A 13350-nucleotide genomic window follows, 5' to 3' on the forward strand; every position below is an offset into this window, starting at 1 on the left:
TCCCTGGTTTGTAAGGCTTCTTTACAAGCAATTCATGCGGGGTGTCCTCTGCCTTCTGGGATAGACTCCAGGTTTACAACAACAACCCTGTGTTGAGTAAGTGGTTATGAACAAAGATATTTCACTTCTTGGTATCCAACCATCCATTTTCTGGGTCACAAGGGGTCTGGAGCCGGGGGGAAACCCCACAATAGCACAGGGAGAACATGCAGACTACACACCCAGCATCATGGCAGAGACTTGAACCCAGGTCCCAGAGGTATGAGTACTAACCACTGTGCTGCCCCCTTTTTTGTTATTCAAGTCCAGATCATTAGAATTTAATTAATTAAATTCAGGTCTTCTGTTTGACACCTTCCAAAAATGACCAGTGTTGCCATTACTGCATTATTGTTCTTTAATTGCAGCTTTTGAATTCTCTTTAATGGAAGAACTACTTTAAGGAACTGGCATCCTGTCCAGGATATTCCCCTGTCTGGGAAAAGCTCCAGCCCCCCCCCACCCCCACCGCCAGCCTTGTCCAGGATAAGAGGTTGGAAGATGGATGGATTGACTGACTGTTGTTAGAACTTTTCTAATAAATGAGGCTGTTTTAAGGTCAAGTTTTTTAATGGCAATGCATTTCCTGGGCTTGATCTAGATATAGTGAGGCATTCATGGCGTTCATGAAAAAGTTTCTAAAAAGCACACATTATACACACAAAAGAGCTGATCCTACTCTGCTAGAGCAGTGTTTCTCAAGTCAGTCCTCAGGGACCCACAGCAGTTCATATTTTTGCTCCCTTCTAGCCCCCTGTAGCAAAAATGTTGACTGTCCGGCTTAAGACACTGTGCTGGAGGACACTGATTACAGGAAAGGGCAGGGTCTGACTCAAAGTGACAGCATTTGTCATTTGCTATTGTACCCTGTCGCCACCAGAATCATGTTTTCCCATGTCTGAGATGTGCAATGTTGATGTAGTATGATATGGATTCCATCCTTAGCAGTAAAATTCCCAGATGTAGCTCATCTGACAACTGCAGAAAGAACCATTTTCAGTATAGCACAAAGTACATGCACTAGCCACCAGTGCAATGTTGTTGCTGCCACAGATTACTTGTGTGGCCTTTGTTTTGTCAACTTCAGTGTTTCCCAGCCCAGTCCTCAAGGACCCACAGACAGTCCAAGTTTTTGCTCCCTCAAAAATGTGGACTGTCTGGCAAGGAGCTCGGAGGGAGCGAAAATGTGGACCGGCTGTGGGTCCCCAAGGACTGGACTGGGAAATTGTAGCGATCTGGCTCTTTGGTTCCCCTTCTTCTTCCCTCCTCGGATGGACAGGTTCATGCAGGATACCAAGCAGCAGCATGCTCTTCCGGGGCTTGTGTTTGCCGAGTTCTTGCATAGTGTGAGCATACAGTCATCCTGTATATGAATAATGTTTGTAACCAGGGGCGTAGCTAGAAATTCGGAGGCCCCTGGAGGAGGGGGGTTTAGGGGATTCCTTGACAGTAACATTTAGCCCCACACCCCCACCATCTTAGAGCCTTAGAATTTTACATATTTGAGGGTCCCTGCCAGGGTACCAATGGCCTTAATGCACCCATATGTAAAACATAAAGACAGTTCCCTCCTGCTTTCAGTCATGGTTTCTGTCTTTTTCTTGCTCCTTTTTGTTTTCATTTCCAAAATCAGGTTCAGAAAATTGAAGGAATTATCAGGTGAGAGACTTGTCTGGATATGGGGTGTATCTCTCTTATTGCCTAAGGCGTAGGGCACAGTCACCTAGATGAACTCCTCTAGGTTCGGCTCTCACAGCCAGTTTACCCCCTGGTCCGGGGGAATCCTGGTTGTGGACCACGGCGGCTGAGAGCCCCTACTTTAGGTCACGAGGAGAAATCCATATGGTATGTTTCCCAGTAAATAGAAGACAATGTAATGTTAACCATATAAAAACGTCAACAAAAACAGAATGTATACCCACAGTTTTTTGGTTTGACTGGTAAACAGACAGAAATGGACAACTGAAGGACAACAGGTTACAGCAGCACAATGGACCCCCTATTGCAGATGAAGGGAGTCTTATTCCTATTCAGTCAAATTGGTTCTGCTCATATTTTATGCATGTAACTTAAAAACAACTGGCATTGTGTCATCAGGATTAGAGGGATCCTAACGATAATATTAATGTTAAACACCTATGCTAAATAAATCAGTACATTTTTTTAGAGGACTCCAGGCCTGTGATCAGAAGGTTGCTGGTTTGAATCACATTCTTGAGTAAGGTGCTTAATCCCTAGTTGCTCCAGGGTAACTGAACTCTATCTGCCCCCGCACTGTCTCCCCCAAACTCGCTCTCTCTTGTGCGTGTGTCTAATGGAGGGCAGCATTGGGTAGGCAAAAAGACTATTTCCCCACAGGAATGAATAAAATATCATTATTCAATTTGTACACAAGTGACTTTTGTACAGATATCACCATTGATATCGACATTGTATTCATGATATCTAAGCATTATATTACTTAAGTTTACCTTTAGATGAGATGTACAATGTTACCCTCGTACAGAGCCAGATGTTTTACATGAGTGTGTCTGAGCAAACAGCTATCATTACACTGCCATCTGCTGCTTTTTTAAAGGTATCGCATAAAATATTTGGGAATCGGGGTGATGTTACTCTGAAACATCCATCTGTTTTCCATACCCTCTTTTCTCATGCGGAATCACAGGCACAAGGCAGGGAAAAACCCACCAGTGCAGGGCACACATAGCATCCACCATTTGGCAACTCCAGTTCACCTTAGCATGTTTTTGGACTGTGGGAGGGAAACTGGAGAATCCAGAGGAAACCCCCTGATGACATAAGAGAACATGCAAACTCCATACACGCATAGAGCTGGAGTGGAGTCAAACTCTGGTCTCTGGATGGGGGACACTACCATGCCACCCTTAGGCTGAAACAATATTTACAAGCATATTCATAAATTAAAACACACAGAATTGATTCCAGTTCTACAGACAGTGGATGTCTGATTGACTGGCACCTGATAACTTTCTGACGACATCTGTACACAACAGATGGAACAATATAGAGAGAAATGGTGATTCAAACAACTTGAGTCAAATCTATAATTTTTTCAAATATTTAGAAAAAAAGTTTGTGGCATTTCCTTTTAAGGTAAAAGCCATTGGGAGGGTGTGACATCACGGAAGGTCCTTCCTGGATGCAGGCAGACTGTGAAAAGGCTCTGAATGGACTTTCTATACAGGGGCTGTATTATTAGACTGCAATTGCTTTCCTGAGAGGATGGTGGCACCATGCAGTCCCATAATCCTTCAGTGCTCTATACCATCTGCCCTAACCCAGGGGCAGACTTATAAGGCAAGGGTAGGCAGCCTCCTGGGGGCCCCAAAAACTAGGGGCCCCATGAAGAGAAAAATTCTAGAAGCTAGATTTATGGATACAATATACTATCGTGGTACTTTGCAGATGCAGGCATCACAGCAGCAGGAACCTGCTGCTCCTCCTGCTCCCAATACAGATCAAACAATGTTGCCGAACGCTGTTGAGGGGAACCAGCTCCAGGTCCCGCTGGTACTGGCCGTGCTGCTCCTCCAGCTCATGGTGCTCCCTAGTCATCTGGGCATCCAGAGCGAGACACACGGTCGAGGCGTACAGCCTCGGCCTCCTGCTCCTGCTGGCTGCACTCCCAACACAGCAGCTCCTTGCTCCATGGACCCACGCGGCCTCTCCTTCGTCAGCTGGACCTCTAAGGCACAACACGCCTCCTCTCAGTCAAGGAGACACATCTCCACAGCCTTGGCCGGCTGATTCTGGCGGTTCCGCTCCCAGCTGGCCAGCCCATCGCGCAGTTACTCCGATTAGCGCCGCCCCTGCTCTGCCGACACTGGCAGTCGATCCCAGTCCTGCTGTATTGCAGCTGCAGCACACCTTGCAGCTCCTCACAGCTAGCCAGCGGAGAGCCCTTGCTGGTTGATGAGTGGTCAGAGTCCATAGTAGCATCTGCCTATTCTGGTCTCAGTCACCTTGGACGGAGGACCAGTGGGCTAACAGGGGTGGTTTGAGGGCGCCACCCCAGACCCGTGCAGTACACCTCCCTCACTGCATCATTCCCATCTCATCTGCTGGTGGCTTTGGGATGGGCTTCCAGGAGAAAGAGTACCCAGTGTCCCCTCTTGCCGTAGACCCAGCAAGCCAGCTTCTCCCAAAACCCAATCCGGCCTCACCGTTAAACTGCCGCACCTTCAGTCTGCAGTGGGCTTGCCAAATGATGTTGAAGAGCACCCATTGCAGTGGGTTTGCCAAATGATGTTGAAGAGCACCCATTGCAGTGGGTTTGCCAAATGATGTTGAAGAGCACCCATTTCAGTGGGCTTGCCAAATGATGTTGAAGAGCACCCATTGCAGTGGGCTTGCTAAATGATGTTGAAGAGCACCCATTGCAGTGGGCTTGCTAAATGATGTTGAAGAGCACCCATTGCAGTGGGCTTGCTAAATGATGTTGAAGAGCACCCATTGCAGTGGGTTTGCCAAATGATGTTGAAGAGCACCCATTTCAGTGGGCTTGCCAAATGATGTTGAAGAGCACCCATTGCAGTGGGCTTGCTAAATGATGTTGAAGAGCACCCATTGCAGTGGGCTTGCTAAATGATGTTGAAGAGCACCCATTGCAGTGGGCTTGCTAAATGATGTTGAAGAGCACCCATTGCAGTGGGCTTACCAAATGATGTTGAAGAGCACCCATTGCAGTGGGCTTACCAAATGATGTTGAAGAGCACCCATTGCAGTGGGCTTGCTAAATGATTTTGAAGAGCACCCATTTCAGTGGGCTTGCTAAATGATGTTGAAGAGCACCCCTTCCAGTAGCACCGCTTCTAGCATCTTGCTTCTGACACTGATGTGCTCAGCAGACCCAGGCATAGTGGCAGCAGAAATGTGAGAAGGCCAGGTGGTTTGAAAGACATGCTCTGTAAATCCACTGCGCCACCCCAAGCTGAAAAACATCTGCAGACTTGCAAAACCCAGCTGTCTGTTGAGCAAATGCACCTCCTCATTACTATGTTTGTCAAACAAACATTTTAATATTAACAAAATATTCACAAATGTGTTCCTCTTCTAGAAAATAACATGCAAAAGGTGAATAAAAAGTTTTTGACCGGGGCTTGGTGATGCTATTCACGTAAAATGGAAAACAGGTTCTGAGTCATCGACATGAATTTACCGATGGAGCAAGGAGTGACTGTGAAGTTGGCAAAAACCAGGCATCTCCACGCACTGTTACAGCGGTGCAGCAAGGTGCAGGCAGAAATGAGGGTGACGATCCACTTGCGGCTTTAAGAGACAACAGGGGATAATCGGGGAAACTGAAACACACTGGGCAGCGTGTGGCTCAGTGGGCTAAGCCTGTGTGCCTGTAATCACAAGGGCGCTGGCTCAAACCCTTGAGCAAGGCCCTTAACCCCCAGCTTACTCTACAAAAGAGCAAGTTGAGGGAGGCATAAAGATGATTTCCCCTTGGTGATCAGTAAAGTATCAATTAAACTGAACCAATTACAAAAATAACAGGACCAAAGGGGGGGAAAAACACTACAAACAGAACTATGAACCAAGTTACACAGGAAACTGGGCAGGGAAGCACAGGGTATCATCTAGACCACAGGTGTCAGACTCCAGCACAAGGAAATGGGCATAGAACTAATAACAACTAATAGGCATAGAAACTATGGAGCTTTACAAATACCAAAAACTGGGAATAAAACACAAGGATAAGTGAAAGGATCAGAACACAAGCACAACCTAGGACAGGAAATGTGGAAAATAAACACTGAGAAACAAAATAAAAATAAACAGATGAGGCTGGTGTACAATCAGCCTTAAACTCCTGATCAGCAGGACTCAGCCCACTGAGCTATAAGGCAGTCAGGGAAACACAAGTGATGGCCAGTGACACCTGCTGGTTAAACAAGGAAGAGACATGACGAGTCGGATAGGTGCTGATCCTGACACCCACAAAAATATATGTACATACGCTGTAGTTTTCGATCTTCCTTCTATCGTTGTTTATGGCTAATTTGTGTCAACCGTCTCCCTCCAAGTGAAAGAATTGAAGCAACATGCACCTTCATGGTGGTTGTTTTGTCAAGCCTAATACATATTAAAAGAATGAGCTGCAGTATTTATTTAAATTTATGTGCTCTATAATTTGTCCTGGGTTTGACGTTAACCTGCATCCAGCCCAGCAAGCGGACCTCTGACTTGCAAGGAAAGTTTGGGGTGTTGGTGGCTGGATAGACACTCCAGCCACAGTAAGAACTTCACACAGCTCCTGTGAAGCAGACAGGACTCTCTTCTGCTCCCTGCAGGAGTAGCTCTGCTGCAGCCGCCCACAGGAAGGGTGCATGCAACATGATGGGGATGGGGGAGGGGGGGAAGCCCTCAGAAGCCACACCCCGGGAAGAGTCGAAACAGCTGGAGAACCAATAGGATCAAGCCTGTCGGGGATCAGGACTGGTGTGATGCTGAGGTGTCACCCGCTGCACCCCAGCACTTGGGTCCCAATCTGAGGCGGCCCATTAGGGTAGGCGTGTGGAACATCTTGAGATGTACACTAAAGGTGAGGCTCTTAATTGTGTGTTGCAAGCTGGCAACTGATGGACCAGTTCAGGAGGCCTTGGACTACAAGGAGTGCATGAAGAATTTATATAAAATGAAAAATAGGATGCCGAAAAGTTTTGCCACTGGTTGTGAAATGTGTAGATGAACAATGACTTTAATGCAATATGCATCTACCCTGTTAGAGCAACACTTTGCTGGTTGTGTATATTTAAATTCAACTATGCTGCAAGAGAGACTTAAATTTTTAAATAAAATATGCTTCAATGTCATATATTTTCTTTAATTACATAAATATTAGAACAAAATATGTTGCTTGTAAAAATTGTCTGTTTTAGGCATTTGGAGGCACGGTGCTGGTGCACATGACTAAGATGGGGCCACCTCCGGCTCATTTTGAGCCAATAAAATCTCTGCAACCCGGCATCTGTAGATGCTCCCACTTGGCAAGCTTGTTTGCCAGTCCGAAAGACATACAAGTCTGGATGGCTCAATATGTTCTTCCACTATATGAAAATAAGCCTGAAATTATTTTATTTGGACCATCAAATCACAGTGACTCTGTTTCTCAGAGGCTGGGTCAACTCTCCACCTTTGTAAAATGTCATGCCACAAATCTTGGCGTGATTTTTGACCGCGATCTTAGGTTTGATCCGTACATCAATTCTGTAAATTAGGCTTCTATCATCTCAGAAACATTTTGAAAGTTAAATAATTTTCTCTCTTTCCCAGACCTTGAAAAAGTCATTCATTCACTGATCTCATTCCAGTTACATTACTGTAATTCACTGGCTTCCAATGCAATACAGGATGCAGTTTAAAATTCTTTTGCTTTTAAAGCGTTAAACGAGCTGGCCCCTTCCCGTGTCACTGATTTTCTTCATCGCCACACTGTTCCCAGGCAGGTGAGGTCACCCGATAAACTGCTATTTGTTCCATGAGCGGGTGTCAGTGCCTTTTCATTTATGCACCTTGTCTGTGGGACAGCCTCCCATTCAACGTCAAGTCCTCCCCCTCAATTACTGTTTTTAAATCTGGACTGAAATCCCACTTGTTCAGACTGGCATTCAGTCCAGATTAACAGTATTTTGTTGTCTGCTGTTTTCTCCTCTCCATTCTCTCTCATATGGAGTTTGTTGTTGGACTGGAACTATTATTGTGCAACTGTGTTTCATGTCTGTACTATTTTGTAAATATTGTACAGCAGATTTGTAAACACCTGTTGTTTTTAAATGTGCTTTATAAGTAAAAATGTATTCACTTACCTTCTTGTCTTTCTTGTCGTATGGCAGAGTACTTGCAGCGGATTGGGTATAAAGGCCCCTTTCAAAAAGCCGACCTAGAGACCCTGAACCACATCCACAAGCTGCATGTAGATTCCATCCCTTTTGAGAATCTCAGCATACACTGTGGAGAGAAGATCACCATGGACCTGGCCGTTATCTATGACAAGATTATAAGGAAGAACCGTGGAGGCTGGTGCTGTGAGAACAACTATCTCTTTTCCTGGGTGCTGAAGGAGCTGGGCTACTACAACACAGTTTTGGGGTCAAGGGTCTTCAACAACTGTCTGAATCCCAGTTCAATCGCAGGGAGAGCCACTTCAGCTGTGGCTTGATGGTTAGGGTAGCGCACTTGTAATTGAAAGATTGTAGGTTCGAATCCCCCACCAGCAAGTCACCACTGAGGTACCCTGAGCAAGGTACCGTCCCCAAGCACTGCTCCCCAGCACTGAATTAGCTGCCCCCTGCTATGTCACGAAAGTCACATATGGGTCAAATGCGGAGGACACATTTCATTGTTGCGCACTGTGTGCTGTGGTGTGTTGACAATGATCACTAAATTCTAATTCATCAATAAAATTGACATCGATGGTGTGTCATACATTGCCGACATTAGCTTTGGGGTGTCTGGTCAGATCTGGCAGCCCCTTGAGCTTACAGTGAATAAGGACCAGCTGCCTGGAGTCTTCCACTTAATAAAGGCAGACGGGATGTGGGTTTTGTAGAAAGCAAATAATTCCAAATGAAGCATCTTCCAAGTCCGACCTGTTGAATAAAAGCATCACAAAAAAATCTATGTGTTCACCTTGGCACCACGTCTGCCTGAACACTTTATGGAGACCATCCAATTCCTCCAGACCTCCCCAGAGTCATTATTTGTGCAAAAGTCCATCTGCTCCCTACAGACACCCACTGGGTTCCGTGCTCTCATTGGCTGGACCTACACTGAGGTCACCTATAACTATGAGGAAGGTGCTGATCTATTCAACATTGAAAATATACCGAAAGAAGAAGTGGAAATAGTTTTGAAAGACAAGTTTATTCTCTGGTTAGAAAACAGACATGTTCGTTTGAACACTAAGAAACCTTTTATACACTAATTGTTTAAAAAACTATATATACTGTTAAAAAAAACTCACCGTAGATGCGTGCAAGTTGTACTTTTCTCTTTATATGAGTAAAAAGACTGGAAGTAACAGGACTAAGTTTTATCATTAAATTAGGTTTGATCCGTACATCAATTTTGTAAATTAAGCTTCTAATTGCTCCCACTTGGTAAGCTTTTTGAACGACAGCCACATGTCATCAAGGCTAATTATACATGTTCAAGTATCTTACCAAAAATGTATTTTTATAAATAGATAAGTAAAACTTAAGAAATAATTTGGGTAACAGAACTGAGTGACAACCTGGGGACATGACTAAAATGTGTATTTTAGCTATCTCTATTATAGCAAAATGTATTTAAAGCGTAAACGGGAAAACCTGCCACACGACAGTACAGAAATATAAGGTTTTTGAAGGTTTTTAATCATCACATTTCATGGTAAAGTGTTGCGTTAGTGAGCAGGGACGGATGACTATTTTTTCAGTGTTCTAAGTAGTTGTATTAATGTCTTACATTATGTATCTCAAATTTGCAATGAGGACAATGTGGAAGGCACTTTACTTGTTAATAACATCAAATCCATTTCACGCAGACCAATAATCAGGCTCTCCCAAGCCATCCGCCACATTAAAATGCATTTCTCAACCATTTTGCCATACTGAGATATTTTGGTGATACGCCGTTTACTTTCCAAGTTTTCTCGAATTCATTATATCACTGCAGCATTCACTTGGAAAAGCGGGTGGAAACTATCGACAGATCATTTGTGAATGATATTGTGCTGAAATTCTCCCGCCTTTTGTGTGCATGCTCATTCTCAGTATCGCAGTGTTTTAATTTAAATTTCAGTTTAAATTATGCTTAACATTTTCAAAGGCAGTTATCTAAGTAGGCCTACAACACGAGTTATTTATTGTGTCTACCATGCTATTGGATCATCTCATCAGGCGAACAAAAATACATTACTCTCACCTTTTCACTCTTATGACACTAATTTACAGTGCCCTGCTAATAACATAAAGATAAAAAATGTATATATCATGGCCACATTTAACTAATTCACTCATTTTAGTTAAATTGTGGCATTGTCTTATTAATTAGTTCCCTCATTTTAGTTAAATCGTGGGCACATTTTAGTAAATCATTTCCTCTTTTTAATTTGAGCGGCTGTATTTGGATGGTAGGAGGTACAGTACACACATATCTAATTTTTCATACTATCCAGACTTTATAATGAGGTTTTACAGCACTATTCCAACATTTTAAAAACTTGCTGATAAAATTTGCCATGCTAGGGGGTTGGGTCCCAGCTAATTTTCTCGTAAGGATTTCATATTTTAAAATAGGCCTATCGTGGTATGCCATATTAACTTAATACCACCCAACCCTATAGGCTACTAACAACATCAAAACTGTCCATAAAACTACACTGCTTATATTTCTTATACTTCAAATGTGAAAGTCAGAGACACATGTCTGAGCACTGTACCATTAATTGCAGTAACTTGTATAATTGAAATTCATAATTTCTGTATAGTCTGACAGGGGATTTTTTTTTTTAAGTTTAACAAATACAAAAACAAATCTTTGTTCTTCGGTATTTTGTGAATATCTCAAGAACTACAGGATGGATTGCTTCCAATTATAAATATGTGGTTTCCCAACTTGGTTTCTACAAATGCAACCAATTTGACATGATTTTATGAGAACTAGGAAAAAGTAAATGACGCACCTTCGTGCCCTGGTGTGCCATATCTATCCTTAACCTATCCAAGATTGCTATGATGTGACTGGCGCACTTCTGGCGTGTTTTACGGTTTTAGTTCTGGCCAGTTTCGGTCAGTTTTTTTGTTTGTTTTGAAAGTTTTAAAAATCGATCTGTAAAATAATTTGGCTATGAAGACATTCAGTATCGAGGAAGCTCGGAAGATGAGAGAAATTGGTTCGGGAGAAGAAAGTGAGGCACCTATTGGTGTAATGGGGGTGGACATTTTTGTACACGAAGATGATGTTTCCAGTTATTGCGTTTTACTCTTTCCTCATTTTTATATATATATATATATATATATATATATATATATATATATATATATATATATATATATATATATATATATAATGATTGAACTTCTGTGCCCAGAGAAAAAACTTTTCCGTTTAAGTCCCAGTCGGTAAACTGCCCAATCATCACCCTGCTTACCATACTGAACAGTTGTACATGCCGCTGATTGCATAAAAAAACTGCCGCTCAAATTTGATGTCCCTACATAAGGTTAATTACGGTAAACATGTTCAGAGCATATATTACAAAAACCGCTTGACACTCACAAATGGCAGCTTATTCGTTTTCAAACGAGGTAATTGTGCCACTTAATTTGATGGTTTTGGTTAGAAAACTCCGGAGATGAATCACACAGCAGGCGTCTGCAGATATCGGCTTACATTTTCTGCAATGAGTGAGCAAGCTGTTCGAAAGCTTAACAATCATTTTATGGGAAATGTTTCTTGTCTTCTCTCTGAGTTAATAAAATTGTGTCTCTGTGAGCCACAGTGTGGATTGTCCGTCCTTTGCCCTGCCATAACACCTAACAACGCAATCACGTCGATGTAAAAACGGAGGATAAGATAACAATCCCACATCATGAACATATCCTTGTTGCAACAGCCTAAAATAGAATAGCAATAGAAAGACAAACCAAATGACATTACAACAAAACTATGAAAAATTTGTGCATAGAATTACACGTATTGCACATGTGATGTGGGTAGTGGCATAGATGAATGATACATATAGAGTCATTGCACCAAGTGGAAATCAAGTTACGTATTTTACATACATACATACATACATACATACTGTATATAAAGTGGATATTGCAGATGGATTACCAATGGATCTTCTCGAGTGATATCAGGTGATGGACTCTGTTCACCTGTAATTGCTTCCACGTGGTATAACACACTACTCTCAGCAACCAAGACCGTGTTACGCTTTTGATCCCCACCACTCCAAACAAATTGGATAACTTATTTAAATTATGTGCCACTTTTACAAGTACAGGTAAGTAGAAATGCTTTGATTTTTGCATATCTCATTTTGCTCTCCTACAAGACCAAAACACAAGTGAGAGTGAAGTGTTAGCCATTTATCTTGCAGCTCTGCAAGAGTAGTTTTGGGGGGGTCAAAGGTCATCAGTGGGTGTACTTATGGCACTATTCCACTGCCACTAAGAACCAAGTTATAGAGCAGCTGGCTTTAATTTTCCACTGCAGAAGGATCGGTTCAGTATGAGCGTTGCCGGGTTTGGAGAGCAACAGTGACGTAAAACCAAAGAGATTCTTATTAACTATTCATATGGTGTACATCGTGATTTAATATGTGCTAATTTCCACTAGCACGTTTGTGAGAATTGCCATGTTATGTTAGCATCATCAGGATTAGCATTTGCTTGCGTGAATTTGCATTACAAATCTGTTCTGTTCAGCCATTCACTAGTACATTTTTAAAAAGTTGTTAAATTTTCAAGCTCTGAGTTATCGGGAATGCATCAATATATCGTGATGTGCAATACTACTACTAATGAATAATGACACTACTAGTAATGTCCTTTTCCCCTTCAGATAATCCATGCATACTGGTGTAGATTGCTGGTATCTCTACACATTGAGATGGTGGTGATGCATTCAGCTCAGGTTTGTCATGCGTTTGGCTCTTCTAGTAAGCAGGGCCATGTCGGCGTGGGTATGGCTTGGGTATGGCTCGCATAATTTACAATGGAACGCCATTTTTTTTTCTCAGTACAGCTTGGCTCTTGGAGGCCCAGGTCAAGGGTCAAGCCCCCTGAATCTGCATCCAACAGTGATATGTTTACTCTGCCTGCCATGGGATTCAAATCTTCTCAACAAAGGCACAGATTCCCTCACCTTTACCTTAGCTTTAATTTAAACCTTCCATGTTCTAAATCCTAATGTCCAGCCCATCCAAACTTTGGTGAGTCTTACACTGATGTTTAGCTGATCCAAGGTTGTTAAAGATTATGCATATGAGAAATGGGATGCAGCTTCAGCCATTGCCCATCATGGGTTTGCATTGTAAAACATATAATTCTGAAACGTTAATAATGAACAGAAAACAGCTGCTGCTTGGTTTGACATAACAGAAACTAATAAGGTAACCAGTGGATAATGAGATAACACATGGTCATCCCACCCAATACGGACACATATAAAAGTCTCATTTCTCACTATCACTGTTCTAAACATAAGTGACAGTCATCACCCAACATATTATTTTCAATCTAATTTTAATGTGATTTTTTATTTTTTAAATGACATACTGTATATTTT

At 42.6% G+C, this 13350-nt stretch overlaps 1 long non-coding RNA gene and 1 pseudogene across 1 annotated transcript; both read left to right on the forward strand.

Moving 5' to 3' along the window:
* Window positions 1-7897: 7897 nt before the first annotated feature.
* LOC140593484 (arylamine N-acetyltransferase, pineal gland isozyme NAT-10-like) lies at window positions 7898-8995 on the forward strand (annotated as a pseudogene).
* A 2977-nt stretch (window positions 8996-11972) lies between these two features.
* LOC111861203 (uncharacterized) lies at window positions 11973-13330 on the forward strand. The gene is made up of 3 exons (XR_002842195.2): window positions 11973-12064; window positions 12625-12696; window positions 12803-13330. It is a non-coding gene; the product is annotated as an uncharacterized lncRNA (long non-coding RNA).
* Window positions 13331-13350: the final 20 nt, after the last annotated feature.

The sequence above is a fragment of the Paramormyrops kingsleyae genome, chromosome 11 (genome assembly GCF_048594095.1).
Source record: "Paramormyrops kingsleyae isolate MSU_618 chromosome 11, PKINGS_0.4, whole genome shotgun sequence".
Classification (NCBI taxonomy): domain Eukaryota; kingdom Metazoa; phylum Chordata; class Actinopteri; order Osteoglossiformes; family Mormyridae; genus Paramormyrops; species Paramormyrops kingsleyae.